The sequence below is a fragment of the Hylobates moloch genome, unplaced genomic scaffold, assembly GCF_009828535.3.
Source record: "Hylobates moloch isolate HMO894 unplaced genomic scaffold, HMol_V3 SCAFFOLD_9, whole genome shotgun sequence".
Classification (NCBI taxonomy): domain Eukaryota; kingdom Metazoa; phylum Chordata; class Mammalia; order Primates; family Hylobatidae; genus Hylobates; species Hylobates moloch.
In genome coordinates this window covers 47,387,378-47,411,974 of record NW_026652284.1, presented here as the reverse complement: position 1 = coordinate 47,411,974, position 24,597 = coordinate 47,387,378, and the positions used below count along the sequence as shown (strand labels likewise).

Here is a 24,597-nt window from a genome sequence, read left to right as displayed (position 1 = left end):
TATGATCCTTCTCCTTGTCTCCCCTAATCCCTCCTACATCTGTAAATACCAAACTCAAAGGAAAAAATAGATTCAGTCCACTGTCATTTTAAGTACAGTTTTCTGGGAAGCAGATCTTCCTAAGGGCCATGTGTAGGCACATTCCCCCCAGAAGAGATGATTTTCAAAGGAAATTTCCTAGAGCTTCTTAGAAATGCACTGCCATAAAAGAAACCTGAGACCTGAAACAAGCTTGGGTAGCATTATAAGGTGAATCATTGGTTTTGATTCTCTCTGATTTCTGAGTTGTCATTGCTGGTGTAGCCTTCATCCTGCAACTTTGTGCAACTGGCAATGCTGAATATAAACCAAAGCCATGTGTTGGTGTCTTTTTGCCAAATGACTCCAGCAAATAGTCCTATTATTCCCTTAGGTAACCAACTTGTGCCAGGGATTTCTATTAGTCACTGTACCACGGCCTCAGAGTCACAGCTTTGTGACATTAGGGGGCAATCTCCAGCTTTATGTTTTAGAAGATGGTTTGTTTTTTGATGTATATTTTTAATATGCCCAGTTTAAAGAAAACTCAGGGCAAGTAACACACTAAAAGGGCCTTTACAATTTTTTTCTTGCTGATATTTTGAGATGCATCTGTTGCAAAATATGTCAATGTTAGAAATCAAGCTCCTTCATATAGGGATAGATCATTTGAAATACATTTCTCTCAAGAATAATCCAATTATTACTTTTTAGTGTTTGCATAAATTCACTCCAGAAGTCATCCACAGTACTTTTTAAAACATTGTGCTTTTAAAATCTTGCTTATTTACTCTTAATCCATAAACAAACTAATTTCTAACACAAATGAATGTAAACTGGATTTTGAAAACCATTTTAACAATGAAACTTTCTTTAAAGGCAAACGTGTGAACAAATAATACATACCAATCAATATGCAAAAGTGTTTGTAGGCTCAGAGGACTTGGCCTATTTAATATTTTAAAATATTAAATAGCTGTGTTTCTGACAAAAATCACAATTCTAAATTCAGCACTAACAATAAATTTGTAAGCGAATCCACAGAGAAGGAGCTGTTGTAAAGGAGAGCTTTCGTATAAATTCTTTGATTGAATTCATTTTCTTTCAACGTGTTCTACTTTTTAATAAATAAAAATGTTGCCTTACCTCTCTTTTTCTCCAGGTAACTTGTATGCCAACTCAGTTTACCCTGCTGTGTCAGGGGGACTAAATAAATGACTTTGTCTGATTTAGTGATAAATCCTGAAATTCATTCTATTGAGATAAGAAATCAAACAAGAAAAGCATATCAGGCTGGACAAATAAATAGAAGAGCAGCAATAAACACTTAAGTGAACAATCAACAAAGTGTTGACACCTATCTATAGTTTGATTGTACTACAGTAGAAATAGAATGACAATTTTTATGCTATGTATCAATGGGAAAAATAGTTTTTTATTTTTTAAGGTAAGCCAAATTTATTTTTGTCTTTATTTCCAAACTACCTATCTCGATCTATCTATCTATATCTATCTACCTACCTCTCTATTACTTCTTCAGTTTAGTTGGGAAATTAGATAAGAGGGACTCTTAATGATCATTACTATTATTTTTACTTTTAACCACCAAAATAAAAAGTTGAGACAAGATTTGGAATGTACTATACTCAAGCGGTCAGAAAAGGCAGATCCAAAATGTACTCTTTTGTTACTTAGGGTTCTTTTTAATGAGACCATCATAACATGATACTAATCCTTTTGCTAATGTTTTAACTTGTCGTCCAATGAAATGATTTGCCCTTGGTTTACTCTGTGTTCAGTCATCATACACAGAGGTGCCTCACCTCTATTTGGTCCCAGGGATGAGCACAGAATCAGTTTTCATCAGGCTATTTGGCCCTTGAGAGAAAACTTTGAAATTAAGTGTCGTGCACTCAACATACTAGAGGAACCAATTTATACAAATATCACATGTATCCATGCACATTTAAAATGTTTATGTCTGGCAGTTCTGATGTTTTAAAACACAAGCCACCAACCTTCCTTGCAGAAGATTTCTACCGTCCTGCCTTCTCTACTCTTTGCAGTATATCAAAGTGCTCAGCTTTTTAATCATAGGTTTCTGTATTTCTTGTAGGATTTGACCAGACATTAAGTAGATGCTTCTTCAACTCAAGTCGGCAACTGTGGTTCCTGGGGAAAAATGGAGATAAAACTCTCAAGTGATAGAGCAGATTACTGCACATGATGTAAGAATCGAAAAGTAGCACAGGAGCTTGGGAATTCTTAGTTTGCGTTTGATTGCAACTTAAAAAAAACAAAAAACGGCTTTCTCTCCAAATGTTTTTGGCCTATTCTATTGCGCCCTCAGTTCAGAAAGAGTTCTGAAGCTTTCCACCTGCCTATTCCCCTTTGTTTGCCATACACTAACCTAAAACAAAAGATCCTGGAAAACAGTCACACTGGCAAACAAAGCTCTTTCTAAATCCTGAAAATAATGGCTTTTTGTCTAATACCCTATCGTGTTATGTATTTATTAGCAATACATTTTCCATTTATTTTCTCAAAGATTGCCAATAAAGAACTGAATCACATAAGGGAGTAGCTGTAAAGCCTCTGAGTTCCCTAATGTCAAACTCATTAGCATTCGAATAAGCACACAGCAGCACATCATCTGCACAATTGCAATTTTTTACTACTTTTAATAGCATTTCTCAAAGGGCTCATTTTCAACTTTCTTCAGTGGTTAGTTGGTTCTCAGGGGAAAAGTAGCTTCCTGACGCTCACAGCTTCCACTCAACAGCCCGGCCGTTTGCTGTCAGATGCATCAGCCCTCTGCCCTAACCCCATCTGCCGTGGCTCCCCTCCCTGGGGAAGAGAGTGAAGGCAGCACAGCTGAGATTGGCTTGGAGAAGTGCACAGAGGGCACTGACAAAATATAACTTTAGAAATATGATTTGACACAATAGAGTTCAGGAAGTCTAAGCACACCAAAATACAAATGGGAACGAGGAGCCCTGCAGAGGCTCTCCATCCATGTGTCTATCATTAATAACTCCACCCACCTGCTGTTTGGAAGCACACCCTTGGCAGATATCAAAAGGAATCTGCAACTGACATCGGATCACTCTAGTCCCTGTATGTGTACTATTAGATCAAGGAGATACCTTTAAAAAACCATTTTTCTTAACTGCCATACTTTTTTGAGTTTGATCTTAAATATGTTATGAGGGCTAAGGACTTAGCAAAATATTCATGCAGTATACATATTTTTGAAGGCAGTTAACCTAAGACTTAGAATCTTGATCAAGCTCCCAGAACTTGTAACAGAGTTAGTTTTAGCCCCCGCCTACTTAGATGAATACTTTTGCATTGAAACTCATTTTTTAGTGAAAAAGGAACCTTAAAAAAGGAAATGATGTGACAAGTGAGGTGTTAGTAACCTAATGGGCTACCAGTTCTTAAGCATGCTCTCCGATGATGACATGGCTTCGCTTGTTAAATGAAGTCATCATGAAGGACTATATTTGTCCACTTTACTATGTGCCAATAATTAGGGACTCTCAGTCCTTTATGGCTGCTTCGTGGATGAGTACTGCTCCTGAGAAAGACAGTTCTTTAAATCTGTGCTACAAAGTAATGAGTCTGGTAGGTTATTTTTTTCAAAAATAGAGTATATCAGATTACATTTTATCAGTTAGAATGAATGACCTAAACTGATAATGATATACTTGTTAATTGTATCCCCAAAGTAGAGAATCATAGATTTATTTATGGGTCCTTGGCCAGGTGTGGTGGCTCACGCCTGTAATCCCAGCACTTTGGGAGGCTGAGGTGGGTGGATCACATGAGGCCAGGAGTTCGAGACCAGCCTGGCCAACATGGTGAAACCCTGTCTCTACTAAAAATACAAAAATTAGCCAAGTGTGGTGGTATGTGCCTGTAATCCCAGTTACTTGGGAGGCTGAGGCACAAGAATCACTTGAGCCCAGGAAGTAGAGGTTGCAGTGAGCCAAGATCACACTGCTACACTCCAGCCTGAGCAACAGAGTGAGACTCTTGTCTCAAAAAAAAAAAAAAAAAAAGAAAAGAAAAAAAAATTACTTATGGTTCCAAAGGATGTAATTTTTTTTAAGTCCTCAAAACTAAACTCAAAGTGAAAAATTTATTGAAAGGGCAAATAAGTTTAACATGAAATGTATGTAGCACTCATAGCCCCGTACTACAGTAACTAATATGAGGTCATCACCATCACCAATTTCATTTTGGAACTTGCATACCAAGGGAACCAGACCATTCTGTGGTTCTGATATAAACCACAGCATCTTCTCAGAAGTTCAGAATGTTGATACAGACTCCAAAGACCACTCTGAGATTTGTTTTCTTTAATAAGTAAACATAAAAATTTTAGCACATTTACCTTAGTATTGCTATCCCTTGAGAACCCATCTCCACAATTTACAACAGATTGAGCTCTTAATCGCTCTTCTAATGCTGATATCTTCACCAATTATTTGTTAGTTGGAATGATGAAAAAGAGGGGATTATCCTCGCCTGGCTTAGTTTTCTGAACGATAAGAAAAGTTCTTTACACTCCCAAGTTTCTAGCTTTATTTTTATATTAGTCAGTATGATACTTTAAGTTATAGTCAAGTTTGTATAACCCCTTTTGCTCCATTAAATTTCTAATGAAAACTTAAACCCTTTATTTTGGAGTTCCTAATCAATCAGCTGTAGAATTGGTATTTTCAACATGGCAAGAGATTATAAATTTAGAAGTTGATGAACAAAAATTATGTAAGCCTTTTGCCACTTTATATTTATGCTATCAAAAATGACTTTCTTCTGCCTAGCTTTCCAGGTTGATATTAGGGCACATACTTCGTTGGCAAAGACAAACACTCTTCATTGGCTATAAACTTCACTTTTACCACCAGCCCATAATTAGGCCTCTGATCACAGCAGGAGTAGAAACAAGAGCTTCAGCAAAACTGGAACCACTCTGCAGGAAAAACAGCTCCCATTGCAAAGTGGGTCAATGGTATCTCGCTTACTTTTAGGGTGCATGTTTCAGATTTTAAATCATTGCATATTCAACAAGATGAATTCTTTGTTATTAGCAAACAGACTGCTTTTCTTGATTACCTTTTAACATTTTTTGCTTCCCCAAGTGATTGTTGTAAATATACACACAAAACTTATTTTTATTCGTATAGCTTGTCATTTTAAAAGAATAAAATTTGTCAATGCACACAATTTCCATGGACGAATTTAAATGATTTTTACTAGTTTGCCCAGTTTTTTGAAATCTCTGCCTTATAGAACCTTTCAAAGAATTTTCAGTACAGGGAATGCTATAGCAACTCTCATAGGCTCCCAGAAAAATGCAATTTTTGCATTTGCAGATTGTTGAAGTCATCCAGAGCATCACAATAGCTTCCGGTTTTCACTGTGATAGATATGAAGTAATTGTACTTACACTAGTAGGCATAACAGTATTTGTATGTGTCCTTCCAGTCCCTGTAAAAATAAAACATAGATCTCTTCTACTTAAGCTCTGAAGCAATTCCAATAACTTATGCAAGACCTATATTTCTCTCTGCAAGATGATTTAACTTTCACCTGATTTAAGTAACAAAATAGCCCTCAAAGATACTTAAAGCCTTGCTGTAATTAACATAACTGCATTTAGATGCCATTCATGACTGATAATTCTAACACCTTGTGGGAAAAAAAAGTTGCATGCTGTAAACATTATAAACATATTCAAATAAGCTTAACACAATCTGCCATGCTTATTTCTGCCTAGATCATGGACCAGCGAAATGGTTAATGCAAATGGATTTATAATTTGCTTTGGGGGGCCAGTTTCTTCTCCTTATTTATTAGCCCAGCTGATGGGGCAGATTTGATGAGGCACTTCTGGAATAATTGAGTCATCACACAAAGAAGGCTGCTAGCATTCAGAGTGGTTTTATCAGCAGCAAGCAGGCCTGATTACTGACAATTACACTCTGATCCGGTGATGGAGGAGAAAGAGCCAACGAGTGGGAAATGTCCGTGTTTCTATCCAGGAATAATTTCTACATTCATTTTACATGCTAAGTGTTTCCTATCTCTGCATAATAAACTGTAAACAGGAATAGATGGCACAATGTCCCTTAATATTTCCTGGTAATGAAGACACAAATGTACAGTGAGTGCTGATAAATATAGATGAAACATAAGCTATTCTCCCAGTCTGTATTGTTACCTTTAAAACAAATGCATTTTTGTGGTAAAAGCATAATCATAGCTAATGCAAAAAAATGACAGAAGATTGAAACTGTCCTTGTAACTACATAGAAACTTTGTAAAAGTCCTGTTAATCACTGCTGCTTTAAAGGCTGGTGAGCTGAAGGTGAGATACTAGAAACCACATCATTTTGTTTCTCAACAGCTAACTGTGAAGAACTCCTTGGGTTAGATGCAGCAAAGGACAGAGCAACAGTGACCTCCATTAACACTCAGAGAGAGCAAATCTCCATGCTAAACTGAGAAAACAATGAATCTGGCACAAGCAGACATCTTCACTAGCATGGATTTCAATTTCCCTTCCTTCAGGCCTCTCAACAAAGCGTTGAGCATGAATAGTAAAGTTAGATCTAAGATTGCATGACTCGTCACACAGAGCAATGCATTGGTGTCTTTGGGATGGCATTTTTAACCACTTGTTTATGACGTGGTTTATTAACAAAATACTATGAGCAAAAAACACATCTCATGGAGATGCTGGATTAAACTAGCTTTCCCTCTAACTCAGAATCTACTTGGAAACACCTAGAGAAAGGAAATGTTCAGACTTCTTAATGTGCTTCCATAGATCTCAGTGGGAAAACTTTAATTTTCTGTAATATTAAGTTTCCTCTTTTAAAAAACCAATCAAGTATGAAGCCCCACATAATGAACCTGCCTGGGTCTGTTTGCTTAATCTTTTCTCTAAAGCCCCTTCCTGGCTTCGAAAGAAATAAAAGTTATTCTCTGTTTTCCTGTGGTAACTATGGAAACTCTGTTTTATTAAACTAACCACTTAACTTCAAGGCTTGTGTTGCAACTAAATGTGCTATTTTCAGTAAATCTATACTAAACAACCTGATAATGTCAAAACATTTTTAATAAAGTTCAAAGAGCACTTGTTGATTCACAAATAAAGCTTTTTATTATGTAAAGAGAATTTTCTCTATTTAAGCTATTTCATTATGTAGATTATTACACAATGTACTTGATAGCTTTAGATATTTTCCATTTTCCTTATCCATCTTTAAGAGGTTCTTTAGAATTTTTTCCAAAAGTCTGCTATTTTTCCCAACAGTAACTGTTTGTTTTTCATAAAATATTCCTCATATTTTGTATATTTGAATTAAGATAAAATATAGTTATTTATCTTTATTATCTGACTATGAGATATGGAATGGGAGAATATATTGAAACTTGCAAAGCAAATGACACGACTCAATTGTGGAAGCCAATGGGGCATTGGATTTTTGCAGAATGATCCTTGGATTTTATTCTCACTACAGTGTTTAATGTAATAAAGATTTTTTAAAAATACACGTATTTTTCTCCTAAGAATTTACCCATTATTGGTTCAGTACACACTTATTGAGAAGAAATCTATGGATTGCCATGCTAGACGTGGGCATAAAAGGATACGTAAAGCACAACTCTTGTTCTCAAGAGCTCAAACCAGGAAGTTGAATATTCCAATATTATGTGCAAGGTATTATTACAGAGGGAGGCAAAAGGAATAATGGGAACACAGACTTAGACCAGACTGGAAAAGCTTCCAGAAGACGATGATTCCTGAAAAATTCATCCCTAGAGAGATTCAGAGAACTATGACTAGAATAAAGCAATGTCCCCAAAGACCAATTGAAAGGACACCAATGGTCGAAATTGTTCTTGGCTTGGTTAAACAATCATTAAAGCCATATTTTTATATAGTTACAAGAGGGTCAGAGACTTGATGGTCAAATTAGATACCTAAAATTAAATGCTTTGAATTTGATGATTTCATTTGTACGTTTCAAAGGAACTTTTTCCTTTAGTGTCAGAACTGCAAGATCTGTCTGCTGAAATATGATTTGTCATTCATATTGTGGTTGACAGCATCGCCCAGAATTCTGTATTCCAATAGCGTTTCGATGGCACTCTCATCTTGATGACTATGTTCTGCCTAATATTAGCTTGTCCAGGTCCAGTTTCTCTTCCCTGGGCTGATGTAGGCTCATGGAAGCAAAGGGCTATATTGTTGACCTTTTGATGCAACATAATTTTGTGGCCATAATAGGTGCTCAATACATTATTATTGAATTGAATTGAAATAAGTGAAAAATAACACTTTTCAGATGCTTGAGATAATTGTTAATTGGATTTCAATACAAAACAACCCAGACATTTTAGCATCTGGAATACTATAGATTTTGTCTGTTTGATTGCCATGCCAGTTAAGGAGAATTTACAATTTTGTCTTCTCTTATGTTGAAAACATCAGCTCCCAACATGAAAAGGAGAGCAAGTGTGAAGTGTAATAGATTTTATGGTCAGATTTTTTCAAATGTCTACTTTTGTCTCATTTACATGAAAAGTTATGGCTTATGATTTAAATGGGTGCTTTTGCAGGAATAAAAGTCAAATGTAAAATAGAAATAATAGTCATATTTTTCCAAATTTGGAAAGAAAACTAGAAAGATGTTCAACTCATTTAAGCTATAACACAGTCCCTAGTTCTTAGACTTCACTTTTCTCACTTATATTTTCCAGAATGTCCTGACTATTGTGCATCTACATTTATTTTAAGCAATGTATGTTCATATATTCATACTGATGACTTTTGTATGGGAGAGAAAACGGCACTCACCATAAGTAAAGACAAAACCAATTTATTTTTTTAATAAAAATGGTGAGGTGACTCATAGAGTGACAGGCACTCTTGTGAGAATTCGTATGTACTATCTTACTTAGTCATCTTACCATGCCTGTGGGGAAGTCTTATTGATGTTACATATGAGAAAAGGAAGGAAATTGAACTCACCACCTTACCTGGGGTTCACACAGATAGAAAGAGGTAGAACCAGGATTCACATGGCCACCATCTGCTTTCAAACACTAGGTTCGGCATTTCTTTGACTGTCAGGTCTCTGCAGCAGAAACCTGGCCTTCTACCCCTTGATGTTCTATTCCACTCAGCCATGCTCAGGTAAACATGGACTCACTAAAAAGTCCAATAAAGCATGTACTCATCTGTACCTTGGGTGACACAGGTATTGCATTTACAAATATGTCATACAAAGAATTTCTGGTGAAGAAGGGGTGTCACAAAGTAGAAAACAGAACTCTCTGAGTTGGCAGTAACTATCATTTGGATCGACAAAATCAATATTCCAATTCTTACAGACTATCAATCTTAGCCTCTCAAGAACATTTTCTCTTTATGCAAATACAGGAATTTACTCATAGGATTTAGATTGCCAGCTGCAAAATATGTCCCATCTATTGGTGGGCTTATTCTATGTATTAGTTTTCTATTGCTGCCGTAAAAAATTTTTACAAATTTGATGGCTTAAAAAGGCACAAAAGTCTTACAGTTTTGGAGGTCCAAAGTCTGGTATGGTCTCACCAGACTAAAACCAAGTTAAGCTACATTCCATTTGGAGGCTCCAAGGGAGAATGCATTTCTTCACTCATTGGGCTGTTGGTGGAATCCAGTTCCTTGCTGTCATAGGACTGAGGACCCTGTTTTCTTGCAGGCTGTAGACTGAGAGCCATTCCCAGCTTCCATAGTCCACTCCTTTTTCGGTGAATGGCCCGCTTCCTCCATTTTCAACGCCAGCAAGGGTGGGTAATGTTGAGTCCTACTCACATCTCATCTCCCCAACTCATTCTTTGGCCTTTTTCTGAAGGACCATGTGATTAGTTGGCCTTTTTTAGATAAATAGGATCATCTCAAAGGTCTTCATTAAATCACATCCCTTTCGTCATGCAAGATAACATATTCACAGATTTCAGGGATTTCATGGGTATTTTGGGGAGGGGGTACTTTATCCTGTCTACCACGTTTTAAAATCATACATGTTAATTCTGAATGTCTTACATATTAATGCCCCTAATATCAGACATATGAAGTCATGAATCAGGATGAACAGGTGTAAACACTCCTCAAAAATCTATATGAACATAACCCAAATTACCATGAGGATGCCAACAATAACCAAAGCAAGCATCTTTTCTGGTCCTCTAAAATGAAGTTCCTTAACTTCTCAGGTTTTTGATGGATGTTGAAAAGTTGGAGATTCTTTTTCTTTGGGGGAAAAGTTTATTTTTAAATAGCTTTTACTTACCTTCCCTAAAAGCTACTGGATCTGAACTGGAGAGTTTCCATCACTCCTGAGGAAAAGCATCGGAGGAGGAAAAATGGAAAGAAAAACAAAAAGAAAACACAATTAAATGGTATTTATCTACAGCTTATTAACTATATAAAACCACCCTTTCAAGTAATTTCCATGCTGACTATTAGAATATGGGTTGAGGTATTACCAATCTTCAATAGTCAAACAATATTCATTTGAAAGAACTCTGTCTTAACAAGAAAAGCAGGTGTCTACTGTTATCAGAAAATGCTTTTTAGATTTGAACCCTTTTGTTTATAAGTACATTTGAGAACGTTTTCTAGGGACACACCTGAGAGTGAAAGTGAATTGTCAATGACAGTCTTTTCTGAAGGAAAAAAAAAAAGAATCAGTGGTTTAACACTAATTTCTAATCAGATCCTACAGAAAGGAACAGCCCGCACGGCAGCTGTACTTTTCCCAGGGTTAATTACCTTTCACTGCTCTCTACTAATGAGTCAGCTGTTCCTGTCATTGCACACTACACTGGTTCATCTGGAACTCTAGCTGTGGACAAACACAGGAGTGACAGTCCCATTTACATATGGGGTGGGGGCATGTTGTGTAGAGATTTCAAAAGGATTTTTTAAAAAATCCTTTAATTCGCATGTGTTTCCACGCTAAAAATTTTTTACAAAGAAGGTTTTACTTGGTCAGCTGTTTTTCCTCCCAGGTCCCTGGGTTCAGCACTAGTAGATATAAAATACTGCCGAACCCTTGGAAAGAGGCAAACTTCACTATCTCCACAGAAAGCTTTGTCTCACTGATGCCTTGACACCAGAACAATCATCCTATAGGGTAGAAGGATAGCCTCAAAAGTTTGCAACTTCTATCACTGGTAAAAAGACTTCCTGAAAAACTCATACTACAGAAAATTAGATTCAAGGTAAAAAACAACCTAAGAGAAAAAGACCCCCAAAATATCTTAGCATTGCTTGTACATGAAAAGTGAATTAGAAAACTGTGAGTTTCACAAAAAAAAAGTTGGACTCGAAAGCTGTGTTTTGACCTAATATGTCTAGATCATTGTGGGAAATTATATATATGTATGTGTATGTATGCATATATATATACAATTTATTACCCAGATAATAGCTCTTTTATCCATATAATCCCTCTGCTTTCCATCCCATAATGCAGACACAATGTGCCCTTATATATTTTCTATCCTTGCAACCAGAAGTTTAAGCATCTCTTCCCTCCTTTTAGTTCCAGAGGTAACTGAGAGGGATGTCCAAACAGTAAGCATCCACTGAGTTCCACTTTCCTAGCTTCCAGAATGCCTCTGTGTAAAGGATATCCTCTCATTGTTAAGTTCCTGACTCAAAATCTTAATATTTTGGAACAGTGGCTCTCAGACATTAATATGCATCAGGACCACCTGGGTGGCTTTTTTTTTTTTTTCTTTTTTTTTTTGACGGAGTCTTGTTCTGTCACCAGGCTGGAGTGCAGTGGCACGATCTTGGCTCACCACAACCTACGCCTCCCGGGTTCAAGTGATTCTTCTGCCTCAGCCACATGAGTAGCTGGGACTATAGGCACATGCCACCATGCCCATTGAATTTTTGTATTTTTAGTAAAAACAGGGTTTCACCATGTTGGCCAGGATGGTCTTGATCTCTTGACCTCGTGATCCGCCAGCCGTGGCCTCCCAAAGTGCTGGGATTACAGGCGTGAGCCGCAGTGCCCGGCCAGGTGGCTTCTTAAGTGGCATGTTCTGGTGCCAACACTCTGAGGTTCTCACAAGGGTCCAGGTTCTCCTGCTGCTCCATGGACTGCACTGAACAGCAAAGTGTCAGAGCAGTGGCTCTGGAACATCAGCGACATCAGAATCTCCTGGAGGGCTTGTGAAAGCCCAGGCTATGCATTCCGTACATCTGGGTGGGACCTGAGAATGTGCATTTCTAAGTTCCCAGATGATGTTGGTGCTGATAAGTTTGTGGACCATACTTGGAAAACTACTACCTTAGGTATTCACTATCAAATGTGTTGAAGAATCCCAACTCCAAAAGCTAAATATACCCACATAGAGCAGAAGCACTTCCACTTTATTTTTGAGCTATTTATTTGCTCTGGTTTTAATACTTTACGATAGAAAGGAACAGATAAAAAGTGAATGTTCTGGCCCCTCATTGAAGTACATTCTCACCACCACTTTATAGCTTATTGAACTTGATCTTCCCTTCAGATGAAGCCATTCATGTCAAGAAAGAAACAGCAATTATGTACTTCTTCATTCAAGGTGTCATTATCAAATATAAGCTCACAAATTACAACTCTAAGAGTTTGCACAATATTTAAACTTGCCAAAAGCAAATAAAATATGGGAATGAATTAATTACAAATTACATCATAAAAACAAATTTAAATGTCAAACAAATATGCAAATTTCCTTGAGACATTCAATATTTTTATCAGCCCTAGTAAATTCTGACTTACTTTCCAAATGGTGCAATGTGTTTCTTATATACAGTGGTATATGAGGTGTTCTTTGTTGATCATTGCTGTTTTGAAGAACACATTATCCTGAAAACTTCTTGGAGGATGGAAACATTTTAGTCTAATACTAAAAATATATTTGCATTGCTGTTCATGTAAATATCTCTGTGATAAAGCTGTTACAAGGGTATTTGGCAATACTGTTCACAGGAATACATATTTTAGGAAGAAGGGAAATAATAAGATAAATTATAGAATAAAACATCTGCTGAATATTTTTCAGTAAAGAGACGGAGGGTGCTTCTCTAAACAGCAAGTCATTTACCAAGCAGAAGTTAGGTCTTCAGCAGTGATCTGTTCAGTTCAGGAAGGACTAGTTAGTGTTCTAAACATGAGCTTATCAACTAGTTCTCCAGTAAAGCTGGGAGAATGCAAGCCCATGAGAAAGATTTTAAAAGAATCAGTGCCCCTTCTGAATTCTCACTGCCACCTATTGTTTTTGCTGTTCCACAGATATTTATTTTAAAAAGCTACTTTAAATTATCAGTCTCATCTAAATACAAGAGGATAATAATATCACAAATAAAAAAAATTGAAAAAAATTTGATTAATACCAGTGTAACTAACCCTCTTGGTACAGAACACTATTATTTAATTAATTCATTAATTTATGTACTCAAATCTTCATTAAGCACCTATTCTTCTGGAGAATGTTTATATAAACCAGTGGAGTCCTCCGTGAGTGGAGAGGGGTGTATGGTGAATGCCACTCCAATAGTGAATCTATTTCTGTTGCATAAATCAAAGAGGTAATAAAATAAAAATCTCCCTGCAGATGTGGGGGCCAAATTTATTTCTCGATAACATGGGAGAACAATCTGATGAGTTTGACAAAAACTCCACCCTAGGAGTAAAAACACCAGGGTGTGTAGTTTGAGTGAAGAAGAGTTCCTAATCCTACAGATCTAGGATGGACATACACTCTGTTGTCATGGTGTGAGCCTGACTGTGAATGTCAAGATCCTAGTTGATCCCTCTCTCCTTGGATGGCTTTCAAGAGTTACAATGATTCAGACTAAGTGCCTCTGGTTATTTGAACATCTGATTGATAGTTGCCTCCCATGACCAATGAGAGGTCAGTACAGTTTATATCAGGCATTTTGTCCACTGCTTATCCAATTAAAGTCTATTATTTTCATTGGCTTTCACCAGCCAATTGGCTTCTCTCTAGATCATGGTGTCTCATTAGCTGTGGCAAATTACTGAGGGAATCTGACCTTTTTGGTTTCTTTTTAAAGTAAATTAAATTTAATTGAATTTGTCATTGGATATTGACACATTATAACTACATATTTATGGAATACAAAGTGATGTGTGTATACAATGCAGAATCATTGAATCAAGCTAATTTGCACATCCATCACCTCAAATATTTATCATCGATTCCTCTTGCCTAACTGAAACATTGCACCTTTGACCAACATCTCCCCAGTCCTTACAACCCCAGCCTCTGGTAACCACCATTCTGTTCTCTGACTCTATGTCCAATCCTTCTTGGTTTTCTGTCCAAGGTAACAGATTATGTATTTTTTGGCGATGTTAAATTTTTCCAAAAAAGCATGTGCAGGCATTTCCAAAAAATGCCTTAGAAGAACTACAGAATCCCAGCCTTTAAAGATCTAATTTATACAGGGTGCTTTCAAAGTGAATGACAACCACTATGGAAAACAGTGTGGCGATTTCTTAAAGAACTAAAAGTAGAATTACCATTTTTTTTTGAGACAGAGTCTCACTCTGTAACTCAGGCTGGAGTGCAGTGGCTCAATCTCAGCTCACTGCAACCTCTGCCCCCCAGGTTCAAGTGATTCTCCTGCCTCAGCCTCCTGGGTAGCTGGGATGACAGATGCCTGCCACCGCACCCAGCTAATTTTTTGTATTTTTAGTAAAGACGGGGTTTCACTATCTTGACCAGGCTGGTCTTGAACTCCTGACCTCGTAATCCATCTGCCTTGGCCTCCCAAAGTGCTGGCATGACCCACCACACCCTGCCAGAACTACCATTTGATCCAGCAACCCCACTACTGGGTATCTACCCAGAGGAAAAGAAGTCATTATATGAAAAAGATACTTGCACACACATGTTTACAGCAGCACAATTCGCAATTGCAAAAAATGCGGAACCAACCCAAATGTCCATCAATCAACAAGTGGATAAAGAAACTGTGTTGTGTGTGTGTGTGCGTGTGTGTATGACAATACTACACAGCCATAAAAAGGAATGAATTAACGGCATTCTCAGCAACCTGGATGGGGTTGGAGACCATTAGTCTAAGTGAAGTAACTCAGGAATGGAAAACCAAACATTATATGTTCTCACATGTAAGTGGGAGCTAAGGTACAAGGATGCAAAGGCATAAGAATGATATAATGGACTTTAGGGACTCAGGGGAAAGGGTGGGAAGAGGGTAAGGAATAAAAGACTATACATTGGGTTCAGTGTATACTGCTTGGGTGATGGCTGCACCAAAATCTCACAAATCACCACTAAAAAATTTACTCGTGTAACCAAATACCACCTGTTCCCCAAAAACCTATGGAAATGAAAAATTTTAAAAGCAATAAGCATTAATAAAAAAATTACACAGAAGAATGCCACTTAAAAATGAATAAAAATAAAAAATAAAAAAAGAATGCTCCTTACAGGAAATTCTTGCCTTGTGGTAAACTAGATGAACTAGAGTTCATCTCCTGAACTCCTCCTGCCCCACACCTGGTCTCCGGGTTCCCACAGGAAACCACGCCTGCTCCTATGGTAGTCCCTGGCCCACTGAGGAGTCCTAGTTCAGAGCTCATGGTCAGCTCCAGACTGGAAGCTCCTACAGGAAGGCAAGGGTGCTCTTCTCTCTGCTTCTCTTTCATAAGCAAGGTGCTCTTGAGGGCATGGCCTCTTCACATGGGAACCAGCAGACTAATTGTTATATTAACAAAAAAGGGAACTATGATGATGCCTGTGACCCTGTGATTTGAATTTTAGGAGAACAATGGACCAAATATTTAGAGATAAAACAGTAAATATCCACAGCCTGTAGCAAAAAGTGATGCTGGTGAAAACATGCAGTTCAGATTCATTTGTAAGACTCATACACATGAAGCTTAAAACAGGTAATATCTGAAAACTAGTGAAGTAGGAAATAATCTTATGAACAGTTTACTCATAAGTTGAGATTAGTTTTACAAATTAAGAAAATACAAATGGATCAAAAGCCTATGTAGTATTACTGTATCTTTGACACATGCACAACTATCAACTTTGGTGCAGGAGGAGGGGATATTAACATTGAAGGACCGCCACTGCCAGATCAATCATATGCTACAATTAGAGGAATGACTGGAGTATTAAAAATGTCAAAAGAAAATACTAAACTAAACTGGGTAGTTCTGAAAATACCAGGAAATAAATAAAAAGATAATAGAAGAAATAAATTATTATTTATCTTGACAATATACATGAATATGCTAAGCAACATACTGATCTTGGATTAAATAGTGGCAGTGGTGGGAAGTAGAAAATGGCAGATGATGCTTTAAAATGGTCTAAAGGAGGCAACAGGTAAGCATGAATCAGAGAAGGCTTCTAGCAATTGCTGCAGTCTCTGTACATTGACACTGATGAAAGCATTGGACTAGGCATTGCATGGTTACAGTATTTAAATCTCACCACAATCTAAGGAGGTTCACATTATTATTCCCAACTTAAGGTGAGCAAACTTAAGTCACTCTTTTAGTACAAGCTAGTATTCAGAACTATATTTGGACTGAACGGGGTGGCTCACACCTGTAATCCTAGAACTTTGGGAGGCGAAAGCGAGTGGATCACTTGAGTTCAGGAGTTCAAGACCAACCTAACCAACATGGTGAAACCCTGTCTCTACTAAAAATACAAAAATTAGCTGGGCATGGTGGCGGGTGCCTGTAATCCCAGCTACTTGGGAAGGCTGAGGCAGGAGAATCGCTTGAACCCAGGAGGCGGAGGTTGCAGTGAGCCGAGATGGTGCCACTGCACTCCAGCCTGGGCAACAAGAGTAAAACTCCACCTCAAAAACAAACAAACAAACAATAAAACAAAACTATATCTGATGCCAACATTCTTTCTGCTGTGTAGCTCTAGCTAAGATGGCATCTTTCTTTGAGAAAATCGTAGAAAGATCCACAATGATAGCGTGGTCTCTTAGGGAATGGGGGCTTTTGTGCTGAATTAGACAGGAGATAGACTGGAGAGACCATTAGAACACCAGTCATAAGAGCTAAGATAATGGGAACACTGAAATACAGTAAAAATCATAAAACTGGTATGTTGGGGAGGACAGCAATAAATGACCTGAGAAATTCTTTATGGATGATTGGAGACTGTGAGCACTGTCCAATTCAGCAGAGTTAGAATGGTGACACACTCTGTCTCTCAAGTAACACCAATCTACGTTTGAATCCTAACTCTGCTCTTCTGCGATCTTAGAACTGCAGTTACCTCCCTCACCTTCAGGTTCCTCATCTGTTAAAAGGGATATAACAGATCCTCCCTCTAGAGCTGCAATGATCACATGAGATGCCACAGATGAAAGGCATAGTACACAGTAGACATTCAGTAAAATGCCATAATCCAAAAAGAGATCAGTCCCTAGGTAAAGCCCACAGGTATGTGGTCCACAATGAATGCCCCAGTGTGGGCATGGCGAGGACTTGTGTTAATGAGAGTAATTAAATCTCTGAGGATTTAGCAGCTCATTTTCTTCAAGAGAACATGGAGTTAGTAGGATAATTCGTTAAGCATTCATTAAAAAATATTCTTTTTTTGTTATTCTATTATTTCTTTACACTAGACACTATTATAAATGCTTTATGTATATTAACTCAATCTGCATAACAAATATATGAATCAGGGACTATTAATTATTTCCATCTTTCAAGTGAGGAGATTGAAATGCAGAGCACCTCAGTGCTTGCCTGGGGTCACACAGCTCCTGAGGAGTAGCACTGGGATTGGACTCTTGCACTAAAGCCCATTTGTTCAATTAAAACAATCTATCATCATCACAAGATAGGTGATGGAGATGAAGGGATGGATAACACAGATATTATATTTCAGTGTGGGAGCCAAACTCAAAAACGAGGAAATAATAAATATGCAATGCAGTTGAAAGCAGTGATAAATGCAATGGGACAATAATGTAGGCTAGAGGATGGGCTATTTTAGGTTGAGGCAGGAATGACCTTTGCTGATCGAAGAAAGGATGCAAAACCATGTGCCATAGTGTAAACAGTTAAAGCCCTTGTATCTAGAATAAATAAAAAAACAATTACAGCTCAATAATAAAAAGACAACCCAATCAAAAATGGGCAAAGGACTTGAATACACATTTCTACAAAGAAGATATACAAACGAGCAATAAGCACATGAGAAGATGTTCAACATCATTAGTCATTAGGGAAATGCAAATTAAAATCATGATGAGATACCACTGTGAACCCATTAAGATGGCTAAAATAAAAAAGACTGACAATAGCAAGTGTCAATGAGGATGTGAAGAAATCCAGCCTTCACATGTTGCTAGTAGAAATGTAAAATGTTCAGCAACATTGAAAAATAGCTGGCAATTTCTCAAATGGTTAAACATAGAGTTACTATATAATCCAACAATTTGACTTCTAGGTACATACCCAAGAAGAATGAAAATATGTGTCTACTTGAGAAATTGTACACAAATATTCATAACAGCATTATTCACAGTAGCCAAAAATTGGAAACAACCCAAATGTCTATCAACCAATTAAAGGAAAACAAGAGGTAGTATATCCAATCTGTGGAATATTATTCAGCAATAAAAAGGAATGAAGTACTAAATTAGTGCAACCTCTATAGGAAACAGTAAAGACATTTCTCAAAGAACTAAAAACAGAACTACATTCAATCCAGGAATATCACCACTGGTATCTATCCAAAGGAAAAAAATTATCACACCAAAAAGATACCCGCACATGTATGTTTTTTGTAGCATTAGTCACAATAGCAAAGACATGAAATCCACCTAATTGTCCATCAATGGATTACTGGATGAAGAAAATGTGGCATACACACACACGTGCACATACATATATACACCATGGAATACTACTCAATCATAGAAAAGAATGAAACCATCTCCTTTGTAGCAAGACGAATGGAACTAGATGCCATTGTCTTAAGGGAAATAAGTTGGAAACAGAAAGTCAAATATCACATGTTCTCACTAATAAATGGGAATGATGTATGCACATGGACATAGAAAGTTGAATAATAGACATGGGAGACTTGGAAGGGTGGGAGGTGGGTGAGGGATGAGAAATTACTTAATGGGTATAACATACCCTATTTGGATGATGGTGACACTAAAAACTCAGACTTCACTGCTGTGCAATATATCCATGTAACAAAACTGCACTTGTACCCCCTATATCTATACCAATAAAAGGAACGAAGTACTTATATATGCCGAAACATGGATGAGCCTTGAAAACACGCTAAGTGAAAGAAGCCAGGCAGAAAAGATCACATATTATGTAACTCTATTTATATGAAATGCCCAGAATAAGCAAATCTATAGAGACATAAAGTAGACGAGTTGTTGCCCAGGGCTGGGAGGAAGATGGTGCATCTTCCCTTTGGAACATGATAGAGAAGGGGTGCAGAGTTTCTTTTTTGTGAAATAAAAAATGTCCTAAAGTTGACCATGGTGATGAATGCAAAACTCCGAATATACTAAAAACCATTAAACTGTACAGTTGAAATGGGTAAATTGTATGGTTTGTGAATTATATCTCAAGAAAGCTGTTAAGAAAACAGGTGGAACCATACAGATCACAGTAAGGTGCCTGCATGCTGTTTTAAGAATGATAGACCGCTCTTGGACAGTTTTGAGCACTGGCATCACACAGGGAAATCAGTTTTTGAACCATGGCAGTCAATTGGGTATGAGAAGGTGAGCCTAGATAGGGTAAAGGTGAAGAGAATGGAAGCAGTTGAAGTTCTAACCCCATTATAAAAAAGAAAAATACAAAAAAAGAAAAACCACACTAGAAATTAAGAACAGACATGTATCAGCTGCCTGCTATGATCCATACGCATGACTTTCAACTCCCCAACATGTGGTCTCTATTAGAGAAGCCAACGTCTCCCCTCTCTCATGCCTCCTATTCTTTCTTATAGGACCCCAGATGGGAGAACGGTTTCCATTTCCCAACCCCAAACCCCTTTTTTGAGACAGGGTCTCACTCTGTCACCCAGACTGGAGTGCAGTGGCGTGATCATGGCTCACTGCAGCCTCTACCTTCCTGGCTCAAGCAATACTTCCAACTCAGCCTCCTGAGTAGCTGGGACCACAAGCAGATGCCACCACACCTGGCTTATTTTTGTATATTTTGTAGAGACAGAGTTTTGTCATATTGTCCAGGCTAGTCTGGAACTGCTGGGCTCAAGCGATCCACCCACCTCGGCCTCCCAAAGTGCTGTAATTACAGGCATGAGCCACCGAGCTCAGTCTCCATTTTCCCTTTAGCCTTTCTAATTGCATAAATTGTTTAAGACTGTTTCAAATCCAAGAGAAAAATTGCTAGCTTTTCTGGTTCTCATTAGTCTTTTAGTTTTCTGAGTTTCTATGCCAATATCAATTATATACGATTGATGTATGATAATATAAAATTTAAGTGTTAGAATGTTTTCTTTTTAATTATACTATGTAAACATAATAATAAAAACTAACATGTTAAAGGAACTTACAGTTTAAAACCATTTCACACTGAGCCTATGGAATTTTATTACCTCATTTTACAGAAAATTTTGAGACTATTAATTCTGAATAGTCTTAACATCTCATCCGTAGGCTTACAAAGGTGTCTCAATCTGCGTGCATTCCTTCTTTCTTCTGGCTTTAGAGGAAGAAAGAGATCCTCTCCTTCTTTCTAAGGATGGGTTCTCCACTGGGCTCACTTTACATTTGTTTCCTATTTCGTCTACTTTTTCTTTCTTCCATATCTTAAAACTTTTCTGTCTTCTTATCTCTCCTGGTTCTTTCTCCTCAGCATAGAAACACATTTCTTCTTTATATATTACTATCTCTGTTTTTCAGGGTCAAACTTCTTAATATTCCCAGAGATTTCCTTTCTTTTCTTACCTTGCTTTCACTACTCAACTCATGGCCTGCTGTCTGGCACATCTAATGGTGCTGGATTTTCAGAGCACCTCACATGATTGCTCAGTCTTTTCCTGAAGAAGCTGCTTATGTCTCTGGTTTATGTCTCACTCCATATATTCTCCTTGGAAACCACATCCAAAGGTGTATTTCTTCATCCTAGGTCTCACTCCTGAATTTCAGATCCACTGATCAACTGTACACTCAACATCACCACCCAGTTGTCTCTCATTCAATATGTACAAGAAAGGACCCATTATTTTTTCCTCTAAACAACCTCTTCCTTCTGAATCTCCTATCTTGGCTAACCATTCATCCGGTAATCCAAGCCAGAAGCCTGTCATTTATGATTCTTTACCAGTTTTCAAATGTATGTCCTGGGCTTGCCTCTTGCATAGGACAGGTCCTACTGTACTGTGATTGCCATTTGCTCCTGTCACCTACATTGGAATAAGCTCCTTGTGTACTTATGTCTGCATCCTCACTTGTTGATTCAATTGCTGGAACCTAGTCAATGCTCAATATGTTTGTTGAATGGATGGATTCAAGACTCCTTAAATGCCTCTTCTATAAAATCTTCCCTGATGTTACCTCTAAACAAAGGTGGTCATTCTATTCTTTAAGCCAGAACTTTATTTTTTAGAGGAAAAATAGAATTGGCTATGTCTGGTGAGATGCTCTGGCCCCACATACATTAAGGCTGAGTAGTATAGTGAAACTGCATGTGGCCACAGCCTATTCTGTCTTTGTAGAGGGTGCTGTGCAAGCCTGCCCTAGCATGGGAACAACAACCCAGACAAGGTTGGCAGCTTTGCCTACATATCACTTTCTTCTACTGTGGCTCATAAGGTTGTTAGGGGCAGATGCTGTGGCTAATATTCATTGTCTATACTTCTGATACTTTTTTTATTTTTTATTTTGAGACGGAGTTTCGCTCTGTCGCCCAGGCTGGAGTGCAGTGGCGTAATCTCGGCTCACTGCAAGCTCCGCCTCCCGGGTTCATGCCATTCTCCTGCCCCAGCCTCTCCGAGTAGCTGGGACTAGAGGTGCCCGCCACTACGCCCGGCTAATTTTTTTGTATTTTTAGTAGAGACGGGGTTTCACCTGGTCTAGATCTCCTGACCTCGTGATCCACCCGCCTCGGCCTCCCAAAGTGCTGGGATTACAAGTGTGAGCCACCGCGCCCGGCCTACTTCTGATACTTTTAGGCCTGTAAATATTTCTTAGTCAACTGATTGCACAGAACCTAAATAACTTGCTCACAATGTTCTAGTTCTGATAGTTATGTTTTTGACTTCACTGTCTTAGAAACTTTAGAACATGAAAAATACAAAATCATTTTAAATCACATTCAGCTGGAATAAAATATTTTAATCTCTTGTGAACATGATGTGGCATCTACCTAGGAGGAGCTATAATAATGTAATTGAAACTCTTCCTTCTTTTTTTTTTTGCATTAGAGGCACAAAACTGGGGAAATTCTTCATTTCTACATGTTTTCTTTTATATAGACAAATATGTATACATTTCTCAATATGTTAAAGTTTCTCTGCTAGGTCCTGAGGAGAATAAAATGATTTTAAATACAGTTTCTCTTCTAAGTGATTTTTGTCAACCCTCAATAACTTGACTCTTTTTATTTATTAGTACACTTTCAACATGGCATTTTCAAAAGACTAAAAAATGCTTGCAGATTAATCTATACTAATTTGAGGAAACTATACAAGCATTATAACAGTAATTGCCTAATGAAGATCTAAAATACAAAATAAATATTACAGTGAGTCTAAACATATTAGCAACCTGTAATCTATCTTTTCAAATATTTTTAAAGAGATTGAGCCTTCTTTCAAGTGCAATCTTAGTGACAAGCCCATAGAGTAAAAGCACAGAGGCAGACTGTTGGGTGGCTGCACACCCCCTCTGGGGGCTATGGTGCCTGAGGTTGAATCCAGGCTCTGATCAAGCAGCCCCGGTATCACGGGCAAATGGCATGGCTCTCCATGGTGCAGTTTTCTCCATGATAAACAAGGAATGCTAGCTGACCTTACCTTATAGACTGTTGCTTTGGTGACACTGTGAGAATGAAAAGAATTAATAGATATAAAGTACTTAGGTAGCCAGGCACTGTGGCTCATGCCTGTAATCCCAGCAGTTTTGGAAGCCCAGGCAGGTTGGTCACTTGAGGTCAGGAGTTCAAGACCAGCCTAGCCAACATGGTGAAAACCCATGGTTTAGTAGAGGTTTAGTAGAAACCTCTACTAAAAATACAAAAATTAGCTGGGGGTGGTGGCAGGCACCTGTAATCCCAGCTATTTGGGAGGGAGACTGAGGCAGGAGATTCACTTGAACCCCGGAGGCAGAGGTTGCAGTGAGCCAAGATCACGCCATTGCACTCCAGCCAGGGTGGCAAGAGTGAGACTCTGCCTCAAAAAAAAAAAGTGTACTTAGAAGAGTGGTTGGCTCTATGTCAGTGCTTTTATTATTATTATTATTGTTGGACAAAAATGTTTTCTGCTTGACTCTAAAATACTCAGAGGAAGAATTCAATTACCAGATGTTTCTATGTATCTATGTTTATACTCACAGAGCTAAGATTTCTGGCTATTTGGCCAAATGTTGAACTTTCGATCTAATGTGTAGCATCAGAGCTGAAGCTCCTGTGATTCTCAGAACAGGCTACTTCTGATATCAAGGTTAATTGGTGTGCTAAATATACATGTCTTACAGAGGTATAATGAGTGTTTCTCCAGTCTTTGAATTATTTTTCAAATTCATAGGATGTTTTAATTTTAAAAAGTTCGTGGAGTTACAGAATTTGGGGGATGAAAAGGTCTCCAGGAGTCCCCTAGCATGACCCTTAATGTGACAGATGTTATTAATAAGAAAAATGAAACAACTTGTCAAGTCACTTCATCAGGATCATTCAACTACTTAATGATATTTAACTATGACTGGAACCCAGGTGTACTTGAGACTCAGTGTCATTTGACACTATATTGCGGACCCAGGTTTTTCCTCTCTATTCTGTTCCCAGAGACCTATATCTCAAGGAGAGATTAAGGGAAAGGGTTTGGGGAACAGTCAGATTTGGGCTCAATCTGGGTTCAAGGCTGGTGACATAAGGAAGGGCATCTTCACATCTCTAGTCAGTGGCTTCATTTGTAAAAATAGGATACAAATGGAATTATTATGAGCATTAAATTATACAATGCATGTAAAGAATTTGACACGATGCCTGGCACAGTGTAAGCGCAAATGTTAAGGACCATTATTATAATTATTGTCACCTATATCATCATTGTTCTGAACAAATTATATGTACAATGTTGGTACCACAAGTTCTTTTTCTCATTTGCCAAACCCTAAGACATATTTCTTCAGTCAATGATTTTCCGCAGGTGGTGGGGAGTGTGTGTGAAAGAGAGAAAGAGAGAGAGGGAGAGAGAGAGAGAGAGAGAGAGAGCTGTGCATGTGCATGTTTCCATTATTTGACAAAGTCAGGTAGCCCT

The 24,597-nt window shown here is 37.9% G+C and overlaps 1 protein-coding gene across 3 annotated transcripts in view; it reads right to left on the bottom strand.

Annotated features, from left to right (window-relative positions):
- LOC116813300 (suppression of tumorigenicity 18 protein) overlaps nucleotides 1–1,512 on the bottom strand; it is a 110,877-nt gene extending 109,365 nt beyond the window's left edge. For all 3 annotated transcript variants that reach the window (XM_032759797.2, XM_032759795.2, XM_032759798.2), the window contains exon 1: nucleotides 1,165–1,512. The gene's annotated coding sequence lies outside the window, so the exon portion shown is untranslated. The remainder of the gene's footprint in view (nucleotides 1–1,164) is intronic.
- Between the last annotated feature and the right edge of the window lie 23,085 nt (nucleotides 1,513–24,597).